Source organism: Neodiprion virginianus, chromosome 1 (genome assembly GCF_021901495.1).
Source record: "Neodiprion virginianus isolate iyNeoVirg1 chromosome 1, iyNeoVirg1.1, whole genome shotgun sequence".
Lineage (NCBI taxonomy): Eukaryota > Metazoa > Arthropoda > Insecta > Hymenoptera > Diprionidae > Neodiprion > Neodiprion virginianus.
Genome location: NC_060877.1, coordinates 16,979,381 through 16,990,248, shown reverse-complemented (window position 1 = coordinate 16,990,248; position 10,868 = coordinate 16,979,381). Strand labels below are relative to the sequence as shown.

The following is a 10,868-nucleotide window of genomic DNA, read 5'->3' as shown; positions in this document are numbered from 1 at the left end:
AACACTATGACATATTGACTGTGAAAAAACATAGTTCTTTAATCTTTTAAATAAATGACTACCAACCTTTAACTCCTACAAAAAAACAACTGGAAGAGTGACATTGTCTACCGTCACTAAAAAGAACACTGTTTCCGCCAATTGTTATTGTGAAATCGACTACATCTTATTACACCTACTTAACTCAAAAGGTAAATAACATCAAAAAATATCCTTATCATAATTATTCATAAGGTTCTTACTATCAACAATGTTTATTGTCTCTGAGAATGTTACATCTGCAATATTTATGTCCGATTACTATTAGTACCATTGTTAATTTTTTTAAGTCCTATTTTCCTTTTGTTTGTTTTTTTGACAGTTTTTAAATAAATCGTTCTGAGGAGGGCCCATATCCGGGTCGAAACGTTAACTAAAATTACGTTTTCTTAATTGACCGATCACCAATAATATAATATATTACATACGAGGTCGAGAATTCTTATTCATCATATCTAGGCGTCACTCTCCACCCGGTAACTTTGGCCGAGAGGCACCCTGTGTATGCCTCTGCCAAAGAAGTCCCCGATGATAGGCAGCCTGGACCGTAAACCGAAGCAGCTACAAAATCGTACGAGTTGGTGTCAACGACGAAATCGCGAGCAGCACATTACGCCACATCTAGCGGTAATTTTGGAAAACGTATGACCACGCAGTAACCAATATTCGCCACAGGGGGATGGTCTATTTGCGGTGGGGGTCAACCCACCAATCAAAGAAGAAGAATCACCTCGCGACAACCGCGAAATCGGCGAGCTGAACTACGACCTGCTATTCTACGCTTGACCTGCTGAGGGACAGCTTCGTTTTTCCGATTATTCTCCCGATCATTCTACCGATTTAAGCTACCGATACCTTTCCTTCTACCGCTACCGTTCTATCGTTTATTCTACCGCTACCGTCCTATCGTTTATTCTACCGAAAACCTTTATCCTTCTAAACTCTTTTCATTCTTTTTCCCTTCCTTCTCAGTTTTGCTAATACAAAGTATAATTTAAATTAGAGTCAGTTTGTGTGCCTGAAGTCAACCGCCAAGGTAAGGCTTCTGCCTTTGAGTTGTACCGTTACGAAGTTGCTCATAATTTCTATTCTTTCGTATAGTATTTACCGACTTTGTGTGAATCATGGTCCACGGTTTAAAGTTGCAGTAAGCCGCCGTGTGGCTGCATGATTTCGGTCATTAATATTATATTTATTGTTTCTTGGTTGCATCGTGTGATGCCGTTTGTGTGAATCATGGTCCACGACTTAAAGTTGCAGTAAGCCGCCGTGTGACTGCATGATTTCAGTAATTTATTATTTTCGTATCTGAGCGACCTCGTAACTGCCAAATAATTATTTCTTCTGTATTTATGATTTTTCTGGTCATTTGTAAATCTCTATTAGCCTGCTTCTACATTTTCTACCGTATTTTGAGCCCTATTGGCTTCATATTTTATTCCATACTCTTTTTGTAATAGTAGGGTGCTTTATATTTTATTTCTGTTATCGCCTATTATATTTTTATTTATTTTTGTGCCTATTGTATCGTATATCGAGTTCCTTGGAGTACAAGCGAGCGTAGAATCAGCCCTAGATATTACCGTACTTTTTCTTTATTGCTATTGGCAATTTCATATTATTTTTGCCTGTTATTTATTTCTCTTTATTTTGTTAAATTAAGTTCTGTGAATCATTCTTTTGTATTGCGGTGTATTTTAGTATATTTCTCTATTTTGTAAACTCTCCGAAATTCTCACTTTCTCATAATTTTGTATTTTGGTATTCTCTCAAAAGTTATGTTTAGGAATTCATTATTTAATTCCTCGAGTACGTAATAATTATAAATTATCGAATCTACCGTTTATGAATAATCCTACCGAAGGCTACCTAGTCGATCGTTTGCCGACTTGGTAAATTGTTACTGAATGTCAATCTCTCATACTGGTTATAATTTATGGTAAATTTGTCGTATCATCTACCGACTATCGTTACGTTGTTTTCTAACGATCGCAGTAAAGTCCTCTCGTTCTAATTGACAGAATAATAATTCTCGTAGCGTCATTTGCAACTTGGGTAAGATCACGTCGCCCAGTGACGTGTAGTTTTAAGTCAACTCTTGCATTATATCACATCTCTCGACCTACGTGCATTTTTCTCTGTTAACTACCGTCTCTCGTTCTAAAGCTACCGTTTACTGCTATTCTACCGAACTTTTTGTGAACAACGATTATTTATTTTATTAACTACCGCTATCGATACCATCTTATTTGCCTGTCTCACTCATGTAACCTTCTCGACAATATATGATCGATTGACCTGTTCATTTTCCCTTTTGACTGGAGTTTATTCTTTATTTTGTTATTTTCTTTAATTCTGGAATTACTGTTAGCTGCCTTGAATTCCGCCACTCTACCGGGATGTACGCGATCGTACCTGTGCCTAGCCAGCCATACAACGGGTTCTCTGTTTATCCCTTTTGTACGGTTTTGTGTTAATTTTATTGATTTGCATTATTATTTGAAAATCGACGCTAACGCGTCTGGAGCCCAACGTAATTATTTTGTTGTAGTTTGATATTGCGGATAAGTAGAGAATCGCGCCAAGTGTCAACGGTAAGTCCTCATCCGAGGGTAACAGAATTTAGCGTTACAATATATATATATATATATATATATATATATATATATATATATATATATATATATATATATATATATATTCCCGGTTTATTGTTTTTTGCAGTATACTTCGACTTCGCCGGTCGACTCTCGATTCAAATATTTATGAGAAATTTTGCATGTATATCTCGAAATATATCCCGAAATGACGAAGTTTATAATGTATTACCATAAAAGTTTGAATCAAATATCGAGGACCCTGACTTGTGTCTGGAATCAGTAGAATCACCCACGTATCATTAATTGTCATTGCAGTTGATTTCTACTTTTCCTAAATATCATTGAATACCCTGAAAATGTTCTGAAAATATCCTTGAATTTTTTATGGATTCTTTAGTAGGCACCACGAATAAAATGCGTATGCTCTATTCGAAAGGGTGACCAATGTAAAGAATGTCGCACGAAAGCTGGTTGTGCTGGGATAATGGTCAACATGGAGTCGAATGCACCATGTCCACTCCTTGTGCTGTCATTTCAAACAGAACAATCACTAGGAAGACGTTAGTGCACTTGGCCAAACAATCAACGAACGTACGTCGGAAAATAGAATAAATGTTGTCATTAGCCAATATTATTATTATTCTTATTATTATCAGGAATATCATCATTATTATTATTAGTCTTTTTTGTATTGTTTTTATTTTTACCGCATCAAATTTTTATTACATTCGATTGAGTATGGTGTTCACGACTACCGTTAATGCGCGTTCCTCCGTCGTCCGCGGGTCCGAAGACGTCTGCTTCGGCGGACCGTCAGTGCGAGTCTTTCGGAACCGCGGATTCCGAGAGACTCGCTTGTCCCGCTGGTTCGGGGTGGATCTGGCCACTTTGTGGAGCTGCGCAGTATCCGACGCAGGTGCGGACTTTTTTTCTTTTTGTTTCTTGGACTTTTTTTTATCCCACCATCGCCAATTTTTTTTTCTCTTCTAATTCTCGTTCGGGGTAGCTGCAAAAGCAGAACAACACAATTGAAAGTAACCTATTGCAGTCCACTACAATCATCTACGCTGGTCCGCGTGGAAAATTAAAAAAAAAACCATATAAGGTCGTATACGACTTCACCCGATTTCTTTTTAACTTTCTTTGAAGTATTTGTAAAAAAAAAAAATTGAAAGTAAAAGTTGTAGATTTCGATCTTCTTTTTAATAACATTTGCATCATAATTTTGACGGCCCTGTAAACTCTATTTTCCACGAAACAATTTTTTTTAAATTGTTTTCTCCAGACAGACCACTTTTCCGTAAGAGTCCATAAAAAATCACCAGATCGGGCCCGCCTAGAGTTCTGGACTTGGAAAGTAAATTCTAAATCAAATCATGCGACTGTACAATGTTTTTTTTAGAGTCCACAACCCTACACGACTGCATTCTGACGATTCTTTTACTGAATCTACACATTTGGCCGAAGATTTACTAAAGTTGGTAACAAAATAAGTGTATTCTTTTTATTAAAAAAACAATCTAAATATGCAAATTGCATAAAGTACCCATCCGCGAGCAGGGCTTGCTATACCCCTTACTCTTTCGCAATACCGAATGGAAAACTTACAACCTTCCCCAGCATTCTCTGTGTAAGCTATGTGTAAGGCTCCACTGTATGTTTGAAACGCCGATATTGAAATGGTGAATAAAAAAGTGCACCGCATGCATCACACAAGTACTTACGATTCGGAGTTTTTGGGATCTCCGCGCTGTCCGAGGCAACACCAAGTTGACGCGTTGTACTTTCATCCATCCTGCAATGAATAAAATATTCTTTGTACAGATGGGGTGAAGGGAATAAGACCGGAATAAGTCGGGATGCGAACATGTCGGGTCAATTGTTATTGAGGAAGGGGGACTCTGCATAGAGGCCTTAACATTTTTTTATTTATGGAAACAAAAGTCGTATCTACAATCCGAAACGATGGATTGTTCGAAATGCTTCAATCGGCGTGTTAGAAAAATTGAAATTGGTATGTAACAAATTGTCGAAAGTGTTGTTTAGGAAATATTTTTTTTTTTTTTTTTAAATTGCATCTCCTACAATTTATTAGATTCCGATGTGAATATTTGATGACATGATTGTTGAACGGTTACCAACAAACGCTGATTTGGGATTTCCAAAGCGATTTGTGCGCTTACTCACATTTCGTCCTGGTTGACGATCCGGGTTAACGCCTCTATCTCAGTCGCCAAGTTGTCAACAGGATTCGTCTGTACATAAGACAAGGAATATGAGATAATTCTGTTTGCAGCATTCAGTTTATTACGACTGCCATTGTTTCGTCTTATGAACGATTAAAATGCTAATCGACAACGCATATTGAAATGTTGATACAGGATATTCTTTCTCAACTCTTACGATTTTGCGTACGCGGGTTAGCGATTTTACCGTTCGTCTGAAAATTACTTTCGTTTTACTATGTACACAAGGGTGGTCGTTAGATGGCTTTTTTGGAATTTCAATGTTGGATGGTCGTAGATCAGCTTGAAATATATTTTTTTTAAATCTCTAATTTTTAAAAATTTTTATTCTGAGCCCTCAGTGACCCTGCTGGCCCGTGATTCTCTTCGCTTAAAATAAAAATCTGAAAGAGATTAAAAATTTTTTTTTATATATTTAAAGCCGATCTACGACAATCTAACATTGAAATTGCAAAAAAGCAATTTAACGACCAATCTAATATCTATGGGGCATTCCACATCAAATTGCAACCAGTGTACCTCACCTCCTCTCATTTTGATAATTTGTTAGTAGGATCTTGCAATCGACCCACAAGGTTCTCGGAATTTTTTTCAGATTTTTTCAGCCACTGGTGAAATTTAAAAAAAAAACAGAAAACCAATTTCGTGAACGACATTTTTAAAAATCTGAACAAATTCACACTGATTTTATGATTTAAAATACGATCCCATTATCGTGTTGTGCTTACAAATCATATTTTTAATGATAAAATCAGTGTAAATTTTTTCAGAATTTTAAAAGAAGCGTTTTCAGAATTGGTTTTTCAATTTTTTTCTATTTCAGTGGTGGCTAAAGAAATCTGCAAAAAGTTCCAACACTGTTTTAAGTCGGTTGAAATCGTGGTTGCAACATCATACAATGATCAAAATCGAAGAGGGTGAGGTACATGGGTTGTAAATTTGACGTGGAATGCCCCATATACAATATATATCTATTAGGATGGTCGTTAAACGGATTTTTTACGTTAATGGCTTCGAATATAAAAAACCGTCTCTAATTTTTTCAGATTTTCATTTCAAGCTTTTAGTGGCCTTATTGGTCAGTGATTTTCTTCTTAATCAGAAAAAAAGGGAATTTTATGATTTCCGGAATCTTGCCTATTGACAGTGGTCTCAGATAGGAAATATCTTCAGGATTACGGAAAAAATTATTTAAAAAAACGCACCTGTGCGCAAAATTGTTAAGAATCGATTTGAATACGAAAAAATTAAGGATATTTGGAAATTGAGGAAAATGTTTTCCCAAAAGAAAAAAAAGAAAAAATAATCGAAAATGTGTACTATATTCTTGGGCATTAGAAGGGAATTCCCCACACATCTTCTTCCTATACAATCAAGAATAAAAACGTTTGCCAATTCAAGGAAAATGAAATAAAGTATAAAATACAACTACAGGTCCATCCTAGGGATGGAAACATGAGCTGAAGAATCGATTCTCGATTCCGATTCTTTTTTCCGAGATTTCGATTCTCAGAATCGATTAATCAATTTCAAGAATCGATTCTTTTAAAGAATCGATTCTGAGTAAGATTTTTCTTTTTTTTGATTCATTCGACGAATTAGGTAGTTCAATGTTATGAACTTTTTTTAAATGTTTAATTAGAGCCGACGTACTATTTTTATAAGTTAAATTTTTATTACATTCATTGCACTTTACGTTATTCCCCTTATCAATTTTTGTAAAATAAATCCATACCGGACTAGGCGACATTTTACATATTACAACTAATTTGCATATATCTATCTTAATATAGAAGGCGCTATCTCCATGTGAAAATAAAAAGAAAATGAACTATATATGTCATAAAAACATACATATTTGTAAGATGATTGGTTCAAAAAAAAAAAAAGAAAAAAAAATAAGGAGGGTCAGAAAACGATGCGAGCGCACAGAGAGCGCTAAATTTAAAATATTTTCATAATGATATATACTTTGGACCATTTTTCATTCAATATTGATGCTATAGTGTCATTACTCCGGTTTTAAAATAAATTATAGAATCGATCGCTAAGAATCGATTCTAGATCGATTCTGATAACTGGGAATCGAATCTAAAGAATCGAGTTTTTTGACCACAGAATCGATTCTCGGGTAGAATCGGAATCGATTTTACCATCCCTAGTCCTTCCCTTTTTTTCTCTTCTTAATCTAAGTAAATAGACGAGCGTCAAACCTGCCGGTTTTTCCATACATGTAAAATAATTATCTAATTTACTTACCATCTTGATACCTCGAGAGCTGGCACTAAACTGAACACTGTGAAGCCTCTTAACTGGCTGCCTACATCAGAAAAGGAGAGGGGTCCATACATTGTTGCTACTGAAATAATTTTGTCGTTCCGATCTCGCATCTCTCAAGATTCTTAAGAAATGCTCGTCAAGACTGATATAAAATGGGCGTATGTTTTTTTAATAAGGAAAAGTTTTGACAGTAATGGAAAATAAAGATTACTAAAAACACATGTATTGTTTTTTAATAATAATTTTCTGTATCTCTTGTCGTTTACGAGATAAATGCGAAAAAACGCGAATTTCATGGAAAAATCAGGTTTAGTGGCCCGTACTACCTCGCTGGTGTGAGTTACGACTTTTCCGCAATGGGCACTTTTGTAGAGCGTTTAACTCTGAGAAATACTTGTCTATGGTCAAAGCAATGCCATGAAATGCCGCTGAGCTATAGAAATTTAAAGATAAAAAATCCGAGTTTCCGTGTATTTTCAATCGGAAATCTTTACACGCCTTGGTCTAGGACTTAATATTAATATTAAGGGCTCAAACTTTCAGGGAATTTTTTTTTTTTGTCTTTCCAAAAAAATTTCCTGATGGGACCGAAAAAAAAATAGTCGAAAAAAAAGCACCCTAATATACCCCCCTTTGGTCGTTTACCCACCGAAAATGTTGGATCCAAAAATTGAAAGCTCATTGATTTTTTTTTTATCGCAATCGACTCGGTTTATTGTTTTTTGCATTATACTTCGACTTCGCCGATCAACTCTCGATTCAATTATTTATGAGAAAATTTGCATGTATATCTCGAAATATATCCCGAAACGACGAAGTTTACAATGTATTACTTTGTATGCGATCACGGCTTCCCCCAAATCTAGCTACCAATTTTTCGATCGTCAGTCGCAACTCGTGTTACGAATACTCAACATCGTAATCTCGTAATAAGGGAGTGGCTTCTGTATGTGCTTTGCTGCGTCGAAAAACATACAAAAATGGATAAAAACAAACCGCAACGTGCGCGCGATCTCTGCGCTTACCGTGGTTGTAAGAATTCGAAATTGACGGGAACAAAACTATACAGGTTTCCTGTGGCAGGAGATTGCCGCCTTGATGCGTGGGTAAAAAATACCGGTAAGTGTTGCATTGTAATTATTTGCATTTTTTCTCGAATTGGAAAGTGCAAGAATCTCGGAGAACAGTCAAATCCAAAATAACTAACGCTATGCGAAAAAGGATGTACTGAAGAATGCTTGGTATATTTATTTCTTAATTTTTTTTAAAATTTTTTTTTATTTTTTTTCGATTCTATCCAGTGTTACGTCCAACATACCACTTCTTTCTATTTTTCCTACTCGCTAACTCTCCCACAGTTTTGTCCTGTCCTCTTATCTCTACGTAGTCTCACGCTATTCACTATCACGCTTACTCTTCAAATTCCATTCCCTACTCCTAGCTTTGTGACACCTTTCCTGCACCCGTCCGTTTCACGTCTCGAGGGACATTCCTATTCTGACACTCGACAATTCCACATCTCGCCTTCATATATATCTTTTCGCAACACACAACTCATTCCGACCGCTATCTCATGTTCTACGGAATAAACTTATAAACGACATATCAACATACTCCAGTTTATTCAATCCCATCCTGATTTCCGGTTGACCTGTAACGTAAAAGCGAAGCCAACCAGGTTACTCCTTCCGCTCAGGAGTAACCTCTACCCACGGACGTAACACCAGCATACAAATTTTTTTTTTTTAAATTTCATTTCCTAAATGAAAAATGAGTGCTTTCATGCATCATGAGAAACGTCTGCCCTGTGGCAGACGTCTGCCGAGAAACGTCTGCCGTGTCTCTTGATAATGCAAAAAACTTGTAAAAAAATTATGGTGGGAAAAAATTGTTGAACAATTTTCCGTTCATGTTCCTTTCTTATATTATAGAATGAATTCGTTCGTTTCTCTGAACATGTATGAAATTGTTCAGAATTTTCACTCCATTTTAAATTCAATTTTTATAATATTGGTAAAATTGTGAAGGGTGAATTTTTGATATATGTTCGGAGAAATATTCCGTGTTGCATCTAAGAAGTATGCGGGGTATTAAACGATGAGAAATTGAACCTATATGAGTTCTCGAAAACAGAAATTTTCGAAAAGATACAATTAAAAAAAAATCATTGCACTTGCTTGCAAATATATTTACATTAATTTCATAGTAGAAAAAATTAAGTTTTCTGGAGGTTTTCTGAACAACATTTTTTTAAACGATTGATTTCAAACTTTTTCACTTTATGATGACAACAAAAAATGTTCTTCGCATCTGCAGAATGTTTTTTTTTTACTGATTTTCACCTTATCGCAAAGTACTCAAAATTATCACCAAAACTCACTTTTGGTAGGAAAAAAAAATTCTTCTCTCGAGTTTCAAAGTCAATATATTCACACGGCGCGGTTTGGCGCAGATGAGTCACTTGTTAATGCAGGTACATTTTTTCCGAAATCGCAGGCAATAAGTACTTGCTGACTTTATCACCGGAAACATTACGGACGTGGGGGTTATGCCGGGAGCATTTCAGCCCGATGTACTTCATTGGCAACAGACTTTCGCAACAGGCGATTCCTCTTATGTTTCTCGAGAGTGTTAACGATTCGAAGGCTCACCCGGAAGTCCGAACTTCATCCACATATGTGGAAGGTCCAGTGGATAATTGCGCAGTCCGTACAGTGGTAAGTAATGCAATTTCTCTCGCAACGCCGCACCCGGTCGAGTTCGAGTCGTTGATTCTCAACGATTCTGCCGATGAACCGGTGCCGTTCATTTCCGCGTTTGCGGCGAACCACTCTGTCATATCGGCGGGTACCGTTTCCTCGGGTTTGACGGAAACGGTGCTTGTTATTCCTTGTGAATCTGTAGAGGTACAAAGCACAGGTGAGTCCGCCTTTGATACGGTTCACTCGTCGGCATCGGCGTGTGTGCCACGGGCGTAGGTGAAGAAGATTTGCACGTTTCGGAGCATGCGCGTAAGTATAGGAAGACAGTGGTGAGCTTTGCTGATTCGGATGACGAAAATTGCACGTGGATGAGCGTAGAACCGCAACCCGATGACAGTAACCCTGCATGTCAGACGCCTGAGGGACATATGTCATGTGTGGGTGATCTGTCACTTCATGCAAAAGTGTTGCGTCATCTGCGTAAACAAAATGCCGCTTTGATACGGGAAAATGCATCGAAGACGAAAACGATTCGTCAACTCCGTCAGAAGCTGAAACGAGCTTTGAGGACAGGTGCACGTGTGGAGAGAAAAAAATTGTCCCTCGATAGTTTTCTTGATCAGCGAAAGAGTTTACGGCCGGCAGCAAGAACGATGATGAAGCTCCAATTGCACCGGAAAAATGCTCCTTACTCGGAGGAAGAAAAAGATCTTGCAAAGCAGCTTTTTTACTACTCAGCGTCTGCGTATACGCGTTTGAGAGATGCAGGATGCATGTTTCCGGCGGAAAGTACCGTGCGCAATTGGATCTCGGAGGTTGACATAAAACCCGGCTTCTGCGATTTCATATTCCAGAAGTTGAAAGTCAAAATTGAAGAGTTGCCTATCGAAAATAGGGTATGCGCTCTAAAATGGGACGAGATGACAATCAAACAATTTAAAGAATATTCGGAGAAATTCGATTGCATCGAAGATCTGGTTGATCACGGCCCACTCGGTCGA

At 37.1% G+C, this 10,868-nt stretch overlaps 1 long non-coding RNA gene across 1 annotated transcript; it reads right to left on the bottom strand.

The window, feature by feature from the left end:
• Nucleotides 1–3,592: 3,592 nt before the first annotated feature.
• Nucleotides 3,593–7,268, bottom strand: LOC124306406 (uncharacterized). The gene is made up of 4 exons (XR_006908602.1): nt 7,145–7,268; nt 4,827–4,894; nt 4,364–4,434; nt 3,593–3,645 (listed from the first exon to the last, which is right to left on the bottom strand). It is a non-coding gene; the product is annotated as an uncharacterized LOC124306406 (long non-coding RNA).
• Between the last annotated feature and the right edge of the window lie 3,600 nt (nt 7,269–10,868).